We start from the raw sequence: 5,501 nt of genomic DNA, 5'->3' as shown, positions 1-5,501 counted from the left end.
GGTGGGGTACAGCGTTGACACAGAGCGCCACACGAAAAGGGGACAGCCCAGTTCTGAGAGTGCTCAGTGTAGCGATGGAGTTTTCTCGAAGACGCTGGTGCACACGTCACGAATGGGCCATGCAATGGAGGAGGGGACTCAACAGTGCCACCTGGGCTCGCCCTCCTCCTTTATCTACCTGAGTGAGATAATTTCCACAACATGGTACCAAGAGCCATTTATTTTCCACCATATGTACACTCTACTCACTGTTTATCTTGTGAGGGAGTTTCTTTCCTGATTACCAGGTTCCCCTCTGTGGAGGGTAAAGCAAGAGCAGAGGGCGCTGCCTGCAGCCCTGTAGGTGGTCGGGCAGGGCTTCCAGTGGCCAAGTCATAAGAGACTTGGAGATGAAAGGGCTTCATCCATGTGGTCTTCCCAAGGTACTGGCTGCTGCTCCACTTAAAACCCTTAGGTGAGGCTGGTTATAAGGCAGGATGAAATACAGTCTATTCTCATTAATCACAGTAGTTATGTTCTATAGAGTCACCAGGAACCCAGAATTAGCAAATACTAAATCACTGCCCCCAGGGGAAATATGGGCTTAGGTCCCTGCGAGCCTCCCGTGGTCACGTTTTCATCAACCAATCAATATATAACCTTGTTTTATGTGTGTTTCTGTTTGAAGACATCGTATTTAATCTGTGTTGTTGATTCATTAGCGTTGAACTCACAGCCAACAACACCATAACTCAGGCCTGAACGAAGCTTATCTAGCACATCCCTTCTCCATAAGGCACGAACAGCCTTCCTGCCTTTAGGAACACTAGACTGCACTTTAGCGCTATGCTTGGGGCCATTTTAAATAGAGAATCACCAGCAAAAAGCACGAAAATATGAAAAACATGGCATTAAATACGCTACAAGAAGCACCCTTGTTTATAGTATGGAGCTGAAACAAAGAGTCTGAGCACGGCCTTGTTCCACTGCCGCTGGGAACATGCACCTCCCTTGACTTAAATTTTTTGCCCTCTGCACATGCACAAGTCCAGTAATGACGGAGGAAACATCTGGAGTATTGATTTTTGGATTAAAATAAATTTTAGCGAGAATTCACAAACATGGAATCTTCAAATAATCTGATGGAACTGAGCGGTGGATGTGGTCAAGCAGTTCGCAGCATCTGTGGCCTTGACTCTGCCTCCAGCAGAGAGACCGGGGAGGAGGGAAGACAGCAGAGGTAGGCAGCAGGAAGGCCTTTGGGTTCTGGAGCCAGACAGCCTGGCTTCAACCCTCACTCCCCTGTTGACGAGCCACATGAGACCACAGCTAAATCACTTACCTCATTGTCTTCTTCTGTAAAATGAGATAATGACAGTGTTTATCTCCCTGCATTGTTTTGCAGACTAAATATGATAATGCATATGAAATGCTAAGCATTGCCTGTGGAGCGCCGTACTCAGAAAATAATAGCAAATATTACTAGGGGAGACTGTTAGTAATATAATTAAAAGCTTTAACAATGGACTTAACCACTCTCACAGTGTGTTTCTTCACATTGATCAGAAACGAAAGCCTGACCTTCTCACACAAAGTGTCTCTAGTTACAGAAAGGCTTTTTAATCTTTTTGGTCCAAATATCATTGCTATCTGCTTTGAACCTGGATTCAAGCCTCAATTCTTTTTACTAACTCACAGAACTATATTTTACGTCATTGGCTAACACCTCTGTGCCTCGCTTTCTCCATTTTTAAAGTAAAGGAGTTGGAATATCTCAGAAATTTCATAATTTTCAAAAAGAGAAACATTTTCTTTGTGATATTGCCAGGGAGACTAATATGTTATGTATATAAAAAATGTGTGTGTGTGTGTGTGCGCACGCGCATGCATGTGTGTACTTGTGTGGCAGTGTGAGGAGAGGAGAAGGGGGTGCTACTATGGTTTATAGGATGGAGGGAACAGTCTGCTCACTTTGCTCTTGCTCTTTGAAGCTGGGTCATTTATTAGACTCCCACGGGCCTCCAGGGAACATAATTTGAAAACCACTGGACAGTACTCATTCAATAAGACAATTAGTACAGTGAAGGGATGGGCTAGAAAATTCAACTCGTTGGCACAGGGAGAAAGTTTGTTAGGCTTAGTCTGATTTGACCCCTGTGTGGAAAAACAGAAAAAATCTAAGAATATATGACCATGAGCCTCTGCTTCATATGTGACTGGGGTTTAAATTTACACACCCCACATGGTGGTCCTGGGACGCCCACACTAAGAAAACAGCAGTAAAAGGTGATTCCAGACTGATAACATCTGGAAGGACTTGTAGAGGCAACTGCAGACCCCTCAATGCAGGTTGAATGGGATTTCTACATTTAAAGCCCTGTCCAACTTGAGCTCAAAACTCAAAATTCAAAATCTATTGTAAACAGTGGTACACATACTAGTAAACCTAGCCTCAAAAGAAGAAAATTTGCTGGGGACTGGCCTGGTGGTGTAGTGGTTAAGTTCACATACTCCGCTTTGGCAGCCTGGGGTTCGGATCCTGGGTGCTTGTCAAGCCATGCTGTGGTGGTGACCCACATAAAATATAGAGGAAGATTGGCACGGGTGTTAGCTCAGTGACAATCTTCCTCAAGCAAAAAGAGGAAGATTGGCAGTAGATGTTAGCTTAGGGCTGATCTTCTTCACAAAAAGAAAAGAAAAAAACTTGCTGACTTAGTAGCATTTGCTGATTTCCATGACATAAATACACTCACCATAACTGACTTCATGCTTCCAACGTGAGATCATTGAATGCACAGTTGGGAAGCTGATTCCAGCACAGCACTTAATTGTGAATAAGATCACAAGACTTAACAGTTACAATGGTCCCCCAAGAAAATCAGATAATATTGGCTAAAGACATAAAAGAAGGAACTAAAATCATAAGTAAATATAAGTCACCATGAAAAAATCTGGGAAGATTTGACAACCCCTACCACTAGAATTTCTAGAAATTAGATATATAGTCAATGAAACAAGAAACTCAGTGTACAGTGTAGTAGGCACGATTTTGGCTCCTATGATCTCTGCCTCCATAGTTCTATTGTGTCACATGGCAAAAGGAATTTTACACATGTAGTTAAAGTTGCTAATCAGCTAACTTTAAAATAGAGAGATGATCCTAGATTATCCAGGGAGGCCACTGTAATCTTATGAGACCTAAGAAACAGAAGAGGAAGGCAGAGCAGGGAGTGAGAGAAATACAGCAGAAAGCTGAGCCCGGCGTTAGAAGAATGAGAAGGATTTGATGCACCATTGTTGACTTGAAGATGAAGGGAGTCATAAGTCAAGGAAACAGCGATCTCAGTTCTACAACTGCAAAGAACTGAATTCTTCCAGCCAACAGTGATCTTGGAAGAGGACCTCAAGCCCTGTAGGAGAACCACAACCATGGCCGATGCCTTTGTTTAAGCCTGGTGAGCCCTAAGCAGAGTATCTAACCACATCATGGCAGACATCTGACCCACAGAAACTGTGAGATAATAAATGGGTGTTGTTTGAAGCTGCTAAGTTTCTGAGAATTTGTTAGGGCAGCATTAGAAAGCTAACAACAGGTAATCAGCAGGTTAAACACAGCTGAAGTTAGCATTCATAAATTAAAAGATAGAACTGAGAAAATTATGCAAAATGTCGACAGAAGTAAAGAGATGGAGAACATGAAACAGCAGTTTAAGGCATGGAGGATAGAATGAGAAGTTCGAATGTACACATAATAGGAGTGCTGGAAGAGGAAAACAAGGAGAATGAGAGAAAGACAGTATTTGATAAGTTAATGGCTAAGAATTTTCTAAAACTCATGAAAAATATTAATCCCACATTAAGGATGTAATTAAAAGCTTTAAGATGTACCATAGTTTCAGGAAAGGTAAATTAAAACAAATCAATGTCTGAATGTATCATAGTATTGCAAAACACCAAAGATAAAGAGAAAAATCTTTTAAAAACCTGAAAGAAAGGAATTATAGCCATTATATCAATTGCAACAATAGAAACCAGAAGATGACAGAATTATATCTTTGAAAATTGAGAATAAAAATAACTATCACCTTCAAGATAATGAGAAGACAAGCCACAGATGGAGAGAAAATATTTGCAAAAAAATATTTGGATAATGGACTAATCCAAAATATACAAAGAACTCTTAATATTCAACAATAGGAAAATGAATAACCTGATTAAAAACGGGCAAAGAAAATATACAGATGATAAATAAGCATTGGAAAAGATGCTCAACATCATATGTCACTAGAGAGCTACAAATTTAAACAGCAATGAGATACTACAATGAGATACTACATTGTACCTCAGTACCTAATACATATGTACTAGAGTGGCTAACATCCAAAAAATTGACACCAAATTCCAAAAGATGTAGAACCACGGAAACTCTCATTTATTGCTGGTGGGAATTCAAAATGGTAGAGCCATTTTGGAAGACAGTTTGGCAGTTTCTTATAAATCTAAACATACTCTTACCATATATGATCCAGCAAATCACACTCCTTGGTATTTACCCAAATGAATTGAAAATTTATATCCACACAAAAGCCTGCACACAGATGTTTATGAGATCTTTATTCATAATTTCCAAAACTTAAAGTAAACAGGTTGTCCTTTAGTAGGTGAATGGATAAATTGTGGCACATGCAGACAATGGAATATTATCCAGTGCTAAAAAGAAATGAGCTATCAAGCCATGAAAATACATGGGGGAACCTTACATGCATATTCTAAGCGAAAGAAGCCAATCTGGGAAGGCTACATACTACATGATTCCAAATATATGACATTCTGGAAGAGGTAAAACTATGGAGACAATAAAACAAATCAGTGGTTGCCAAGGGCTTGGGGCTCTGGAGGGATGAATAGGAGGGGCACAGAAGATTTTAGGGCAATGAAGCTAATCTGTGTGATGCTATAATGGGTGGATATATGTCACTATACATTTATCAAAACCCGTAGAATGTACAACACTAAGAGCGTATCCTTTTGTAAACTATGGACTTTGGGTGCTAAAGATGGGTCAATGTGGGTTCATTGATTGTAACACATGCACCATTCTGGTGCTGGATGTTGATAGTGGGGGAGGTGTGTATGTTTGCGGGCAGAGGGTGTATGGGAACTCTGTACTTTCCATTAATTATTGCTGTGAACTGAAAACTGCGCTAAAAAATAAGGTCTACTTTTTACAAAACGGCTGCTTCATATTTGGTTTGGTACCTGAGTGGAGAGAGAAGAACAGCTCTGGAAGGGCAGAGCAGAGAACAAGTCGGGGCAGGGAGTTGGAATCAGAGGTGGCCATGAAAATGTAAAATTCTTTGGAAAGCTGAGAAGTCTTGGAGTGGACAGTAGACTTTCCCAGGGCGTGGAATGAGGGCTCAGCACACGCTCATTAGATCTTCAGGGATGGGGGAGCCCCTGGGGGAAATCTCAGTTACACGGCAAGCAGGAAGAACAGGCGTCCTGTGTTGGTGATGTGCTCA

The sequence above is a fragment of the Equus przewalskii genome, chromosome 15, assembly GCF_037783145.1.
Source record: "Equus przewalskii isolate Varuska chromosome 15, EquPr2, whole genome shotgun sequence".
Lineage (NCBI taxonomy): Eukaryota > Metazoa > Chordata > Mammalia > Perissodactyla > Equidae > Equus > Equus przewalskii.
Note: the sequence above shows the minus strand (reverse complement) of the source record.